Source organism: Hyla sarda, chromosome 5 (assembly GCF_029499605.1).
Source record: "Hyla sarda isolate aHylSar1 chromosome 5, aHylSar1.hap1, whole genome shotgun sequence".
NCBI classification, from domain to species: domain Eukaryota; kingdom Metazoa; phylum Chordata; class Amphibia; order Anura; family Hylidae; genus Hyla; species Hyla sarda.
The window spans coordinates 342296166-342314104 of NC_079193.1; the positions used below are offsets into that span (position 1 = coordinate 342296166).

The 17939-nt window shown below is 42.8% G+C and overlaps 1 protein-coding gene across 2 annotated transcripts in view; it reads left to right on the forward strand.

Annotated features, from left to right (window-relative positions):
* The window catches only part of OXR1 (oxidation resistance 1), a 618048-nt gene that overhangs the window by 362949 nt on the left and 237160 nt on the right, over positions 1-17939 (forward strand). The window lies entirely within an intron of this gene.

Genomic DNA, 17939 nt, shown 5'->3' on the forward strand with positions numbered 1-17939 from the left:
TCAGTGTACAGAGCCCTGCTTGTCCTCAGTGTACAAAGCCCTGCTTGTCCTCTGTGTACAGAGTCCAACTTGTCCTCAGTGTACAGATCCCTACTTGTCCTCAGTGTACAGAGCCCTGCTTGTCCTCAGTGTACAGAGCCCTGCTTGTATTTTCTCTCTTCACAGAGACACACAAGCAAAAACTGCAGGGATAGTATTTTTTCACCCAAAAATATAAAAAAAAAATTTAGAACGAAGGTATATTACAAATATACATAGAATATTATTCTCTTCATTATACAAAAGTTTTTGCAAATTATAGTGCCCAGTTAACTTTTAGGCTCATAAAACTCTATATTGTGCACCAGACTTAGACCCACAAGCACAAATACGACAGGTTGCGAGACAAACAAAAAATCCAATATAACAGAGCACATTGCCAAGTGTGAGTCATGAGCACAAATCCAGGGCTCCACAGCGGAGGCAGCTGCTCTGGTCCAGGGATCCTGGCAGCATGGACCTAAATCTGCTTATATCCGATTCTGCTCATTCTGCGGGTGCTGCTCATTTGGAGACATTTGTCTTACTACTTTAATTTTGGTCCCACTAGGAGACATTTTTCCCTATTTTTCGTTAGGTTTTATTTTTCTTTAAAGAGTACCTGCCACCATCTCCATTGTTTTACATTATGCTGATGGTATGTTGCCCTCTTCATTACCTACCCCCTGCAGTTTTTCTTTTACATTTTCTTCCAGTATTTCCTTCATAATCCTCTTTCAAAGCTTGCTCACTGCAGGCAGTGTTCAATGTAGCTGAGGTGCGCCATGCAGCGTGCACAGCGCTTGCTCCCATCTGTCTGATTGACAGGCAGGGAGCTACTGTGCTCGTCAGTATCCAGGCTGCACTATGAGAGTTAGGACTCATGCGTGAGTCTGAACTCTATGATAGACTTGCGGCTGGGACATGTACGGAGACCCCTAGTGGTCAGTTTTACAAGTCAAAATAAATATATAAATATCATTTTTTTTAATGACATGGTATTAGAAAGTAGTTTCTAATACATTAATTAACAACATGTAAACATTTTTTGTGATGACAGGTACTCTTTAAGGGGGAAATCTAGTTAACCCCTTAAGGACCCATTTTGGCCTTAAGGACACAGACAATTGAATTTTTACGTTTTCATTTTTTCCTCCTCGCCTTCTAAAAATCATAACTCTTTTATATTTTCATCCACAGACTAGTATGAGGGCTTGTTTTTTGCGCGACCAGTTGTCCTTTGTAATGACATAACTCATTATATCATAAAATGTATGGCGCAACCAATGTATGTCGAAATTAAAAAGAAAAACACAATTTTGCTAATTTTGGAAGGTTTCGTTTTCACGCCGTACAATTTACGGTAAAAATGACATGTGTTCTTTATTCTGAGGGTCAATACGATTAAAATGATACCCATTATTACATACTTTTCTGTTATTGTTGTGCTTAAAAAAAATCACAAACTTTTTAACCAAATTAGTACGTTTATAATCCCTTTATTTTGATGACCTCTAACTTTTTTATTTTTCTGTATAAGCGGCGGTATGAGGGCTAATTTTTTGCGCCATGATCTGTACTTTTTTATACCACATTTGCATATAAAAAACTTTTAATACATTTTTTTATAATTTTTTTCTAATAAAATGTATTAAAAAAGTAGCAATTTTTTGACTTTTTTTTTTTTTTTTACGTTCACACCGTTCACCGTACGGGATCATTAACATTTTATTTTAATAGTTCGGACATTTACGCACGCGGCGATATCAAATATTTCTATTAAATTTATTTTTTACGCTTTTTGGGGGTAAAATAGGAAAAAACGGACGTTTTACTTTTTTATTGGGGGAGGGGATTTTTTTTTTACTTTTATATATTTTTTTACACTTGAATAGTCCCCATAGGGGACTATTCATAGCAATACCATGATTGCTAATACTGATCTGTTCTATGTATAGGACATAGAACAGATCAGTGTTATCGATCATCTTCTGCTCTGGTCTGCTCGATCTCAGACCAGAGCAGAAGACGCCGGGAGCCGGAAGCAGGAAGGGGAGGGGACCTCCATACGGCGTTCTAAATGATCGGATCCCCGCAGCAGCGCTGCGGGCGATCCGATCATTCTTTGAAATCACGTACTGCCGCAGATGCCGGGATCTGTATTGATTCCGGCACCTGAGGGGTCATCGGCCATTGCCGGCGGGTCCCTGGCTGCGATCAGCAGCCGGGATCAGCCGCGCATGACACCGGCATCGCTCCGATGCCCGCGGTTATGCACAGGACGTAAATGTACGTCCTGGTGCGTTAAGTACCACCGCACCAGGACGTACATTTACGTCCTGCGTCCTTAAGGGGTTAAAATGATCTATAGATACGTGCGAGGACACACCTGAACAGTCTGTGCTTTCATTCTGGTAAGAAATTACAGACTTAACCCTCCAACACAGAACTCTGTAATATGGGAACACTTTTGATGTTTTAAAATTGCTCTGAACATCAAGGGCACAGGATAGGATGTAGCAGTCGTCTTCAGACGCATCCTATGAACACTGCAGTAAGGACTGAACAGTTAGGTTATGTTCACATGGCAGAATTTTGGTGGAATGTCCGGCGGGGAAGGATTCCGGGCTCCAATGCAAGAATGAACATGTTCATTCTTTCCTGGGTGAACTCCGCGCAAACGGCACAAACCGTTAATGTGTTATTTATTTTGGCAGTTCCAAAATGACATAGTGTGAACGGGCCCAATGGGTCAGCGAGGGTTCCAGAGGGTCCTGATCAGAATGTTATGGCATATCGAGTGATCTGCCATAGCATCCCAAGATAGGAATACCCCTTTAACCTGCTGCTTGCTTCTCATTTTAGGTGCCCATACCAGTATTTTCTAAACAGTTTGCCTCCAGCTGTTGGAAAACTACAACTCCCAGCATGCCCGGACAGCCGAAGGCTGTTCGGGCATGCTAGGAGTTGTAGTTTTGCAACAGCTGCGGTCACACCATCTGGGAAACACTTCCATAGACTATTACAGTCTCCAGGAAGTAATTATATATAACCCTCTATGCCAAGGACTAGGAAATTATACAGGAGCTGAACACCTAGCCTTATCTCTAGTACAGGGTGCTGTTAATCTGCCTGATGTATCCCTCTAGAACACCAACATCCTCCTTCGTGGTTTATATCACAGAGAAAACCCCACAAAAAACTGGACAGTTAGGTGGTATGCAAAAGAAATGTCACTCGTTTGTAAATTATGAGATGACTCTGTTGTCTTTGACAGAGTCTGTACAGCAAAGCTGCAGAAAACAGGAGCTTAACGTTTATATGGATAGTCACATGGAAAAAAATTACCAATTAAGTATGTGGGTGAATGAAAACATGGCATATGCTGCCAATTTGCAATGCAGAGTATAAAGCTCTCTGTCAAACCTGCTATTAAAGTCGCTTCTGGCTGCTAGGACCCTCCACTTATCTAAAATAAGTAAGTTGTAACACGTATAATTAAAGAGCACTTGAAGGTCACTGAATGTAGAGGGTAAAGTACAGTAGATGTCCTCTGTTCAAGTAAAGGGACTATACATTTGGCTTTAAAAGTTTGTTTGTTAGGAGACTGTGACGTTATTTGAAAATGCAGTTTTACTGTTTTATTGTTACATTTAATATAATTACTATGCTTATACCTATACTGTACGTAGCTTGTACTATGTAATCAAGGTTTAGATTGTGAACCCTGGTGACTCTCTCATGAATTGTCTTTTAACAATATAAAGCGGGTGAAATATTGAACTATTGAAGTATTGAACACGTCACCATTTTTCTCACTAAATATATTTCCAAAGGTGCTATTGATATGAAATTTTAAACAGATGTTGGTAAGAACCCAATTAATTCATACATAGTGTTCATCGGCATAGGCCATATTCGAATTTGCGATATTTCACGAATATATAGACGAATATTTGTCTTATATTCGCTAAATTTGCATATTCGTAATATTCACGATTTATTTTTGCGTATGCGAAAATTAGCATATACAAAAATTAGCATAAACGAAAAATTTGCATATGCAACATTTAGCATATGCAAATTTTCACATATCCAAAAATTCGTACGCCAGTCTCACACAGTAGTATTAGAGCCTTCTTTACAACACACAAGCTGGAAGCAGGGAGGGGTGATCACTGTGATGTGTACTGTGAAAAAATATATATATATTCGTAATTACGAATATATAGTGCTATATTTGCGAATATTCGCGAATATGCGATATTCCTGAATAAAATTTGCATTGCGAATATTCGCAAGCAACACTATTCATACATACAGAGAAACCAAAACAAATAAGCTCAGAAATTGTGTAATAATGTGAAATGACACAGGAAAAAAGTATCAAACACATCAAGAAAGGGAGGGTCAATATGGCATGGAAAGCCAAGACAACAGAAACCTATCAGTAAGTTAAAAAAAAAACTACCCAGCCCCTTTTCAGTGTAAATTAATATCAGGAGGTTCAGTCCCAACTGATGGAAACAAAAAGGTCTCATTGCCGAGGTGTCACACAAGACACATCTCATGATGGCAAGTTAATTGTTACAAAATATAACCGGGACGTTGGTTACAGGCGCCTTTCAAAGCTTCTGAATGTCCCACTGAGCACTGTTGGGGCCATAATACGGTAGCGGAAAGACAATCATTTCACTATAAATTTGCCTCGATCAGTTGCTCCTCACAATATATCTGACAGAGGAGAGAAGAAGAATCAGAAGAGTTGTCATAGAGCCGAGGACACTTGTGGAGAACATCAAAAAGACCTGGAATTAGCAGGTTCTGTCGTCTGAAAGAAACAGTATATAGTGAGAAAAATGGTGCCGTGTTCAATATTTATTTAACCGGCTCTAGGTATATATACAGGGTGGGCCTTTTATATGGCTACACCTTAATAAAATGGGAGTGGTTGGTGATATTAACTTCCTGTTTGTGGTTCATTAGTATATGTGAGGGGGGAAACATGATGATAATGCACCATCACATTATGGGTGCCAGGTCCGAGCATTCCTAGATGAACAATTTCCTGGAAAGTGAATTGGTCGTCGTGGGCCAGTTGAAGGGCCCCCAAGGTCTCCCGATCTGACCCCCTTAGACTTTTATCTTTGCGGTCATCTGAAGGCAATTGTCTGTGAAGATACGAGATGTGCAGCACCTGAAACTACGGATACTGGAAGCCTGTGCTAGCATTTCTCCTGCGGTGTATATAGTAGTATATAGCAGTGTATACGGATACTGGAAGCCTGTGCTAGCATTTCTCCTGCGGTGTATATAGCAGTGTATACGGATACTGGGAGCCTGTGCTAGCATTTCTCCTGCGGTGTATATAGTAGTATATAGCAGTGTATACGGATACTGGAAGCCTGTGCTAGCATTTCTCTTGCGGTGTATATAGTAGTATATAGCAGTGTATACGGATACTGGAAACCTGTGCTAGCATTTCTCCTGCGGTGTATATAGTAGTATATAGCAGTGTATACGGATACTGGAAGCCTGTGCTAGCATTTCTCCTGCGGTGTATATAGTAGTATATAGCAGTATATACAGATACTGAAAGCCTGTGCTAGTATTTCTCCTGCGGTGTATATAGCAGTGTATACGGATACTGGAAGCCTGTGCTAGCATTTCTCATGCGGTGTATATAGTAGTATATAGCAGTGTATACGGATACTGGAAGCCTGTGCTAGCATTTCTCCTGCAGTGTATATAGTAGTATATAGCAGTGTATACGGATACTGGAAGCCTGTGCTAGCATTTCTCCTGCGGTGTATATAGTAGTATAAAGCAGTGTATACGGATACTGGGAGCCTGTGCTAGCATTTCTCCTGCGGTGTATATAGTAGTATATAGCAGTGTATACGGATACTGGAAGCCTGTGCTAGCATTTCTCTTGCGGTGTATATAGTAGTATATAGCAGTGTATACGGATACTGGAAACCTGTGCTAGCATTTCTCCTGCGGTGTATATAGTAGTATATAGCAGTGTATACGGATACTGGAAGCCTGTGCTAGCATTTCTCCTGCGGTGTATATAGTAGTATATAGCAGTATATACAGATACTGAAAGCCTGTGCTAGTATTTCTCCTGCGGTGTATATAGCAGTGTATACGGATACTGGAAGCCTGTGCTAGCATTTCTCATGCGGTGTATATAGTAGTATATAGCAGTGTATACGGATACTGGAAGCCTGTGCTAGCATTTCTCCTGCAGTGTATATAGTAGTATATAGCAGTGTATACGGATACTGGAAGCCTGTGCTAGCATTTCTCCTGCGGTGTATATAGTAGTATAAAGCAGTGTATACGGATACTGGTAGCCTGTGCTAGCATTTCTCCTGCGGTGTATATAGTAGTATATAGCAGTATATAGAGAAGAGGGTTGCATTGACAATCCAACACAATGGGCAGCACATTGAACACATTTTATAAGTGGTCAGAAACTTGTAAATAACTCATGAAAGAATAAAGTTACGTTAAAACCAAGCACATCATTGTTTGTCTTGTGAAATTCCCAATAAGTTTCATGTGTTACATGATCCTCTTCCTATTGAAAAAAACAAAAGTTGGATTCAAAATGGCCGACTTCAAAATGGCCGCCATGGTCACCACCCATCTTGAAAAGTTTCCCCCCTCACATATACTAATGTGCCACAAACAGGAAGTTAATATCACCAACCATTCCCATTTTATTAAGGTGTATCCATATAAATGGCCCATCCTGTATATGCCATGTCATGGTAGCTGTCAAAAAGCTGTCTAAGAAGGAGGTGCCAATGCCTGGTATGGGTGACATGATGCTGAAGCCCTGTGCCATGACTGTGATAGGAACAACAGACAGGAGATGGAAAAAAAACGTGTGTTTTGGCGCCAAGGTGTCTGGATAGTCCTTGTGAAGTCAAGTAGAACTGCAATTGGTCTGTTGAAACGGTCAGGGCAAAGGCCTGGCTATTGGAGACGCTTTGGATGTCACAGACAGCAGACAGTGAGCTGAGCTAAGTAAGTTTAGACCAGTGGTTCTTAACCAGAGTGCCTCCAGCTGTTGCAAACAGGCCTGGTGCAAGAATTTTTGCCACCCTAGGCAAAAGCTAATTTTTCCGCCCCTTGACCCCTCCCATTGGCTCCTCCCGATGTATATGGAGGCTCGCTGGATGTCAGGATGTTGGACGCAACTGACCTTAGTGATCGTCCCTGTCTGTCTCAGATGTGACGCTGCGCTTCTCCAGCAGGCTGAAAAAAGCGAATTAATATAGTACGGGTGGGGCGGGGTTTTGCTTGATGGGCGGGTGCTTTGGATGCTTGCTTACTTTATTGCAGCAGGCAGGGCGGCACCCCATCAAGAGGGCGCTCTAGGAGGCTGCCTATTATGCCCATAGGCAGATCCGACCCTGGTTGCAAAACTACAACTCCCAGCATGCCCGGACAGCCAAAGGCTGTCCGGGCATGCTGGGAGTTGTAGTTTTGCAACAGCTGGAGGCACGCTGGTTGGGAAACACTGGTTAAGACTGAGTAGATCTAGGTGGGCTTTCCTGCACCTGAGGCAACAATTCAGCTTTGTGCCCCCCTTCCATTTCTCCATATGTCACCCCCACATCCCCCTCCCCCCATCACAGCCCCCCACTTCTAAGCATTCACATTTCTTCAGTAAATGAATGAAGGAATTCTCTTACCTAAAGACTCGGCAGTAAACTGTACAGACACCTATGTATTCTGACTGAATTCAGACCTGTTATAAATGATTGAGGGTGAGCCGACAGCTGGAGACCAGGTACAGAGCGATGCGCCCAGAATACGCAATGCTACAAATCAAATAACCTGAATACAGGCCCCATCTGTGATTAATGGCCGAGGAGCACATCATACACGATTAATGGCCGAGGAGCACATCATACACATCATCCAGTCACCCGGGAACAAGGGTTGTCATAGGATAGGTGCATGCACAGTGCTACCGGGGGGATTTATTATATATGAGCTTTCAGAAATATATTAGTTATATGTTTCTAATATTTCTAACATCTATTTACCTGATCTATTTATCTTTCTATCTCATATCGATTTATCTCATCTATCAATCTATCTATCTCATATCTATCTGATATCTACCTACAGTATCTTATATATATATATATATATCAGATTTATTTCAAAACGATCTACTGTATTTATCTATCTATCTCATATATATATATATATATATATATATATATATATATACATATCTGTCAATCTATCTATTTATCTTTCTCATATCTATTTCATATCTACCTACAGTATCTAATATATATCATATTTATTTCAAAACTATCTATTTATCTATCTATAATATATAAATGTGTCTATTTATCTATCTATCTGATATCTTTATCTATCTATCTCATATCTATCTATCTATCTATCTCATATCTATCTCATATCTATTATCTATCTATTTCATTTCTATTTATCTACCTATCTGTCTATCTCATATCTATCTATATATCTCATATCTATCTATTTCATTTCTATTTATCTGCCTATCTATCTATCTCATATCTACTGTATTATCTATCTATCTATTTCATTTCTATTTATCTACCTATCTATCTATCTATCTCATATCTATTATTTATCTATCTATCTATCTCATATATATTATCTATCTATCTCATATCTATTATCTATCTATCTATTTCATTTCTATTTATCTCCCTATCTATCTCATATCGATCTATCTATCTATCTATCCCATATCTATCTATCCCATATCTATCTATCTGTGGTGTCCCGGTACCATATAGTATACTCTACTTTGAATGGTGGTCCCCAAAGCCAGAGTTACTCCATTCCAGTAAGGTCCTCCTGGTGGGATAGCCCCTAGTCACCTCTTCCTTCTTTAATTTTGTGATGTTTGTGTGTGTATATTTAATTGTGTATATAGTGTTGCAGGACCTTCGGCCATGTGACTAATGTTAATTCTCTTAGGGTATGTTAAAGGACCTTCCTAGGTCATGTGTGTGGTCACATGTTTAGACCATAATCCCTTGTGTAAAGTGACTGACAGATGGTATGGACCAATGAGCTCAAGGCCAGCCCCTGCCCATAAAGGGGAGCTGCCAGCCAATCCTCGCTTTCTTGGGTTCCGGACTAGTAGAGAGGAGAGATTCGTGCAACTTTCAAAGACAAGACCAGGTCGAAGCCTGATAATACGGCAACTTACCAAACCGTGAGTTACAATACAACTCCCAGCTAAAGTCTGCGTGACTGCTGGACCTAAACTGAATCCCTTAAATCCAGCGGAACAGCGCATATCAATCTCCTGAGCTTACAACTCACAAGGTCCCAACCAACTGTCAGGATCCTAATAGACTCTTCCTGTACAAAGACTGTTACTGTTTAATTTTGCATAAAACATGCAGTAAAAGTTCCGACAGTTTTCTAAAAACTCCGGTTGTGGACAATCATTTATTATCCCTCCCTATCGCTCTTGGGACGGGTGACGATAGGACAAGTATATACAGAGAAGCCCCCACTCTGGTGTTAAGGGTTAACCAAATACCCTTTAGTCACTGCACAGCTACACCCCATATACCCTACACCCCACAAGCTTACCACATATCTATCTATCTATCTATCTATCTCATATCTATATCTATCTATTTATTTATCATCTATCTATCTCATATGTAGTGAGGATTTCCCAGCTCCCGTGTGCACATGATCCCAATACTTATATAACCCCGGTAGCTACGTAACCATTGTGTTTGGGGGTGAAGTATTAGATAGAAGTACAGTATGCTGAGGCATGGCTAGCTGGAACTTTTATTGCTTGTTATCACAGAACACACATGGGAAGCTGACGCTGCAAAGCTCAATTCCTGCAGAAGATTTGGCCGAGTACAAATATATTTATCAATAATAGGAGCATTGGGAGAAGGAGGGGACGGTTCTGCTATTTGTCACTTAATGATTAATCCCCTTTTATTCGGATGCACAGACCTCTATGCAATGCTGAATCTTCATTTGTTTATTTCATAGTGTCTGCTGGTCGGAATTAAAAGTAATGACTCGCGTTCCTTACAAAATGACTGTGTTCTTTTCCTGTCTTGGGAATAAATTGTAATTTATTTGTTGCAAATGTGAAAATAATGTTTCAATATGTTTCAATGAATTGTTCACAGGGCTGTACAGCACAAGAAAACATGGCCGCTATTGTCATACAATTGTGCTGCACCCGTGCACAGGTTGTGTGTGGTACTGCAGTTTAGCCACATTCCCTTCAGTAAAGCTTGGCTGCAATACTAGACAAGACATGTGGACAGGTGCATTGCTGTTTCTAGAAGAAGACATGTTTTTCATATCCATAGCTGCCCACGTATTATTTTTGCCTGCACAGTCTCAGGATTTGAATAAAAAAGGGGGAAGGGGGGACATAAGGCCACTTAGGCTGCTGCCTAAAGCCTCACTCTGGGCTACAAAAGTACATCAACTTTGGTCACTTTAAGAAAATTGGCTGGTGGTAGCAGACATGCCGTGTGCAGGCACGTCTGCTAGAAGATGTCCCTGCGCTGCCGACAGCTGCTCACCAAAGAGGAGCACATGGGAGAGGGGGGTCACCAGTGACTAATTCCACATTTGCACGCTTCGGACCACTGTGTGTGCTCCAGCCTCCACTGCTCTCCCACAGTCCCCAGTGAATAGTGGAGATTCTACTGGGTGGTTGCTAATACTACCTACAAGGGGACTGCAACCTACAGGGGGCCTACTACCTAAAGAGGGGCTACTACAGGGGGGCTGCTACTACTACCAAAAGGGGGATGTTACTATTATCTACAGGGAGTCTACTTTCTACAGAGGATCTGCTTCCTACAGAGGGGCTACTACCTACAGGGGGCTACTACTAGACTACCTCTATATTGTCCTTACATTGAGGACAATATATGAAGAAAATTCTGGAAAAAAAACACTGTTTCAAGCCACACCCCACAAACCCCACCCAAAATAAGCCACACCCCTTGTCAAAGCCAAACTATGCTAATCCTGTACAACTTTCTATTACTTAGATGAGGATTCATCAAACCCCGTTAAGAGGAACAGTGGAGCAGTTGCTCAGAGCAACCAATCAGATTGGGTCTTTCAGCTTTCAGAAGACTTTTTAAAAATGAAGAAATCAATCTGATTGGTTGCTATGGGCAACTGCACCACTCTTCATCTACAGAGGTTTTGATAAATCTCTTTGGAATAATGAACAAAATAGAAGTATGGATGAAAGCACTCACCACGTCTAGTAGCAAAACATTTCTTCAAGCTTTATTCATAATGAAGAATGGAGGAGCAGGACGGCAGGATGGTTAAAGGCCCTCAAAATAGGGCTTGAGAAAGTACCGTTTGGAACTTTGGTGTGAAATGTTGCCCCGGTGTCCGTCCTATTCCCCTGCCTTCTACCATCCTGCCGCCCTTGTCCTCCATGCCTTTTTGCATTCTTCAATATGAATAAAGCCTGAAGAAATGTTTTGCTACTAGACGTGGTGAGTGCTTTCATCCATACTTCTATTTTGTTCATTATTCCAAAGCTGTGTCTGCCTGCATGAGATTGCACCAATATGTCCATGGGGTTCGGAGCTCACAGTTGTTATTGAGGGAAACCTATCCAGGAGTAACCTGTGCTGAAGTGTTTTCTGCTTTATTATGTGACATATATTTGATGTATTCTCCTAACCACCGGGGACAAGAAGACTTGATGATGGTTTTCCTACATCGTTGCCATGATCCTTGGGTTGAATCATTTAACTATTATTTGTTAACATTGTAAGACCTATGGAGAGGTCATTCTGGGCTTCTCCAAGGGCACCATACAGCAGGGACTGCGAATAGAGAACACAATGGGGGGCATTTACTAAGGGGTTTAGTCATTTTTTTCTGACTATTTTTGGCGCAAAATTGTCGCAATTGCGCCTACCCTATAAATTGTGCGACTTTCCCTAGCAAGAGCTAGAAAGTCAAAAAAAAATTTCCCGCTTAATTTACGCAAGTTTTCAGTTTTTACTTGCAGTGGTCAGGAATTTATTAACTGAGACAGTCGCAGTTGCGCAATAAACTGTCGCAACGGCCATAAAAATTGACTAAATTTACTCCAGCTCCAACATGGAGCAGGAAAAGCTACAGCCGCCCGGGCTCCGACATACTTTCTCCCCGCTACCCTCACTGCGCTACCGGGGCACTACAGTGATTTATATCCCCCCCTCTCACCTGCCAGCGCCACACAACTCCCATCTGTCTGCTGTTGCAAGACTACAAGTCCCAGCATGGCCTTACAGTGAGGACATGCTGGGAGTTGTAGTCTTGTAGCAGCGGGAGCTGAGCGGCGCGGGCGGGAGACAAGGGGAGGGAGGGGGGGGGGTAGCGGGGAGGCCGTATGAGGAGCCCGGGCGGGAGACAAGGGGGTAGCGGGGAGGCCGTATGAGGAGCCCGGGCGGGAGACAAGGGGGTAGCGGGGAGACCGTATGAGGAGCCCGGGCGGGAGACAAGGGGGGTAGCGGGGAGACCGTATGAGGAGCCCGGGCGGGAGACAAGGGGGGTAGCGGGGAGACCGTATGAGGAGCCCGGGCGGGAGACAAGGGAGGTAGCGGGGAGACCGTATGAGGAGCCCGGGCGGCTGCACTGTAATGTCAGCCCGGGCTCCTGCCCTGAGAGCCATAGGCTTTGGCTGTCAGGGCATGCTGGGTGTTGTAGTTTTGCAACAGCTGGAGGGCCACAGTTTGCAGACCACTGGTGTGTGGTCTGTAAACTGTAGTCCTCCAGCTGTTGCAAAACTAAACAGCTGAAGGGGACCGGCGAAGAAGTTCACTTACCCTTCCGAGGCTCCAGCGACGATCGCTGACGGAGATCGTCGCGCGGCAGTGTCGCGCGGCAGTGTCGTGCAGCGCTGGATCCTACGGAAGCCGGTAAGTTGCGCAAGCTTCCCAACCAGGGTGCCTCCAAATGTTGCAAGACTACAACTCCCAGCATGCCTGGACACCCTTTGGCTGTCCGGCCATGCTGGGAGTTGTAGTTTTGCAACAGCTGGAGGCACCCTTGTTGGGAAACACTGGCCTAAAACAGTGTTTCCCAACCAGGGTGCCTCCAGATGTTGCAAGACTACAACTCCCAGCATGCCTGGACAGCCATTGGCTGTCCGGGCATGCTGGGAGTTGTAGTTTTGCAACAGCTGGAGGCACCCTTGTTGGGAAACACTGGCCTAAAACAGTGTTTCCCAACCAGGGTGACTCCAGATGTTGCAAGACTACAACTCCCAGCATGCCTGGACAGCCATTGGCTGTCCAGGCATGCTGGGAGTTGTAGTTTTGCAACAGCTGGAGGGCCACAGTTTGCAGACCACTGGTTTGTGGTCTGTAAACTGTAGTCCTCCAGCTGTTGCAAAACTAAACAGCTGAAGGGGACCGGCGAAGAAGTTCACTTACCCTTCCGAGGCTCCAGCGACGATCGCTGTCGGAGATCGTCGCGCGGCACTGTCGCGCGGCACTGTCGCGCGGCAGTGTCGTGCAGCGCTGGATCCTACGGAAGCCGGTAAGTTGCGCAGGCTTCCCAACCAGGGTGCCTCCAGTTGTTGCAAGACTACAACTCCCAGCATGCCTGGACAGCCTTTGGCTGTCCAGGCATGCTGGGAGTTGTAGTTTAGCAACAGCTGGAGGCACCCTGGTTGGGAAACACTGGCCTAAAACAGTTGGGAAACACTGGCCTAAAACAGTGTTTCCCAACCAGGGTGCCTCCAGATGTTGCAAGACTACAACTCCCAGCATGCCTGGACAGCCTTTGACTGTCCAGGCATGCTGGGACTTGTAGTTTTGCAACATCTGGAGGCACCCTGGTTGGGAAACAGTTTTAGGCCAGTGTTTCCCAGCCAGGTTGCCTCCAGATGTTGCAAAACTACAACTCCCAGCATGCCTAGACAGCCTTTGACTGTCCAGGCATGCTGGGACTTGTAGTTTTGCAACATCTGGAGGCACCCTGGTTGGGAAACAGTTTTAGGCCAGTGTTTCCCAGCCAGGTTGCCTCCAGATGTTGCAAAACTACAACTCCCAGCATGCCTAGACAGCCTTTGACTGTCCAGGCATGCTGGGGCTTGTAGTTTTGCAACATCTGGAGGCACCCTGGTTGGGAAACACTGGCCTAAAACAGTGTTTCCCAACCAGGGTGCCTCCAGATGTTGCAAAACTACAAGTCCCAGGTTGGGAAACACTGTGCCCGGCCTCCGCCCCACCTTACTGTAAGGGCATGCTGGGAGTTGTAGTCCTGCAGCTGGGGGCAGGGGACAAGCTTGTCACTTGCCCACACATCTCCTGCACCACACAACTACAACTCCCAGCATGTCCTTACTGTAAGGGCATGCTGGCAGTTGTAGTCGTGCGGGGCGGGAGATGTGTGAGCAGGTGATAATAAATGTACTAACCCATTTTTTTTTTTCTTCTCATTTCAGATCCGTGTATCCTGTGGACTCCTTCGGATTCGGTGGACTACTTCGATGACCAGCGTTTTTCTTTGTTTGATTTTAATAAAATGGTTAACGAGGGCTTGTGGGGGAGTGTTTTTTGTAATAAAATTTTTTTAAAACCTGTTGTGTTTTTTTCTTACTTTACTAGACAGGCTTAGTAGTGGAAGCTGTCTTATAGACAGATTCCATTACTAACCTGGGCTTAGCGCTAGCCACAAAAACAGCTAGCGCTAACCCCCTATTATTACCCCGGTACCCAACGCCACAGGGGTGCCGGGAAGAGCCGGTACCAACAGGCCTGGAACGTCAAAAATGGCGCTCCTGGGCCTAAGCGGTAACAGGCTGGCGTTATTTAGGCTGGGGAGGGCCAGTAACAATGGTCCTCGCCCACCCTGGGAACGTCAGGCTGTTACTGTTTGGTTGGTATTTGGCTGAGAATGAAAATAGGGGGGACCCTATGCGTTTTCTTTTTTTAAATAAATAATTAAATATATTAAAAAAACGCATAGGGTCCCCCTATTTTTATTCTCAACCAAATACCAACCAAACAGTAACAGCCTGACGTTCCCAGGGTGGGCGAGGACCATTGTTACTGGCCCTCCCCAACCTAAATAACGCCAGCCTGTTACCGCCTAGGCCCAGGAGCGCCATTTTTGACGCTCCGGGCCTGTTGGTACCGGCTCTTCCCGGCACCCCTGTGGTGTTGGGTACCGGGGTAATAATTGGGGGTTAGCGCTAGCTGTTTTTGTGGCTAACGCTAAGCCCGGCTTAGTAATGGACTCAGTCTATAAGACAGCTTCCACTACTAAGCCTGTCTAGTAAAATAAAAATAAAACACAACAGGTTTAAAAAAAATTTTATTACAAAAAACACTCCCCCACAAGCCCTCGTTAACCATTTTATTAACATCAAGCAAAGAAAAACGCTGGTCATCGAAGTAGTCCACCGAATCCGAAGGAGTCCACAGGATACACAGATCTGTAGAAGAAGTAACCAAAAAAAAAAAAAAGTGTAAGTACATTTAGGGAGAAAAAAACTGTGTTAAATAAACACACACACTAAACGCCGTTTACCACTTCTGAGCCATAACTACAATTTACAGTGATCCCTCAACTTACAATGGCCTCAACATACAATAGTTTCAACATACAATGGTCTTTTCTGGACCATCGTAAGTTGAAACCAGACTCAACATACAATGCTACAGACAGTCCAGATCTGTAAAACGTGTCAATGGCTGGAAGAACCAACCAATCAAAATGGGCATTCACTGGTAAAACCCCTGTATTACTGAAGTGTATGCACTGACTGGTGTCTGGTATTACATGTTCTGTACACTTTACCTGTATCAGGGTTAGCTGCTCTTTTGGACACCAGGTGAGGGCGACTCCATTACTTGTTTGGGACATTTCCTGTACTGTACAGGACCCCTGAAGAAGCTCCTGTCCTCTACATAGACAGTGTTTCCCAAGCAGGGTGGCCCCATCTTTTGCAAAACTACAACTCCCAGCATGCCCGGACAGCCTTTGGCTGTCCAGGCATGCTGGGAGTTATAGTTTTGCAACAGCTGGAGGCTCCCTGCTTGGGAAACACTCACATAGACAGTAATTTACAGCTCCCAGCAGATCTTTATTACTTTTATATGTAAGGATTTGCTTTATCTATATTAGTTATCTACTTATTTTTCTTTGTCACTTTTTCCTATTTTGGATGACATTTTGGTGCCTTTAGAACCAATTACCACGTTTCCATAGAGTTATGGTCTCAACATACAATGGTTTCAACTTACAATGGTTTTCCTGGAACCAATTAATATTGTAACTTGAGGGACCACTGTAGTTATTGAATTATTTAGATGTGGTGAAAAAGCTAAAAAAAAACTCAAAAACAAAAGATCCAGAAGGAAACCAGCAGCCAAACCTATTCAGACAGCAGGAAAAAGGAACAGACTATTTTTTCTACTACATGAAGTAAATTTCCCACTTTTGCCTATGTGTGCCAAATTTATTAATGCCGTGCAGCAATTTAGTAAATTTGTCGCACATAGTCAAAAATGAAGTAGAAAAAAACAGGGTAAAAACCAGACTACATAGTAAAAGATTAGTAAATGCCCCCCAATATTGGTAAATTTGGGTAAAAACTTTAATTTAGCTTCATTCACTATTAGGGTATTATTTGTGGTGATCAAGAAAGTAAGGAGTAAAAGTGCAGATATCATTTCTAAATATATTTAAAGCGTAGCTGTCTGATCCCACAAAAAAAAAAATATATATATATATATATATATATATATATATATATATATATATGTTAGTACTTAAAAGGGGTTATCCAGGTAAAAACTTTATATATATATATATATATATATATATATATATATATATATATATATATATATATATATATATCAACTGGCTCCAGAAAGTTAAACAGATTTGTAAATTACTTATATTAAAATATCTTAATCCTTTCAGTACTTATGAGCTGCTGAAGTTGAGTTGTTCTTTTCTGTCTAAGTGCTCTCTGATTACACGTGTCTCGGGAACTGTCCAGAGTAGAAGCAAATCCCCATAGCAAACCTCTTCTACTCTGTGCAGTTCCCGAGACAGACAGAGGTGTCAGCAGAGAGCACTGTTGCCAGACAGAAAAGAACAACTCAACTTCAGCAGCTGATAATTATTGGAAGGATTATGATTTTTTATAGAAGTAATTTACAAATCTGTTTAACTTTCCGGAGCCAGTTGATTGATTATATATAATCCTGGAATACCCCTGGAATTAGAACCTGCAAGTACACTATTGTGCAGCTAGTTATCCTGAAGACACTCCTGTATATATTGTGATTTGCATTAGGAGCAGAAACGTGCGTTGAGAACATGTGCTAGAGGAGGTGTAAGAGTCTCCCTGCAACTACTCAGAAGTTTATGATTGTTGCATGTCTATGGAACCTCTTTCTTCCCTTGTTAACTGTTACTAGGGGACTTTGCATATTGTTTGTCTGATGATTGCCTTAGCACTTTTGGCTATTGTATATGTCAATGCTGACTAATAAGACCGAATGCATTGGTCTAAATTATATATATATATATATATATATATATATATATATATATATATACAAAAAAGAGGAGAGCGACTGCAGCACACCAGGAGTATCAAAAAACAGAGGAAGTGTTTATTCCAGCTAAAAATAAGACAACGTTTCTGTGGTCTCACACCACCTTTCTCAATGTGGTGTGAGACCACAGAAACGTTGTCTTATTTTTAGCTGGAATAAACACTTCCTCTATTTTTTGATACTCCTGGTGTGCTGTAGTCGCTCTCCTCTTTTTTGTCTACAATTTTTGGACCCAAGACCGGGGTCCCTGAGACTGCCTGCACCCACAGCTTGACCTTTGCTCTTGAGAGTGCT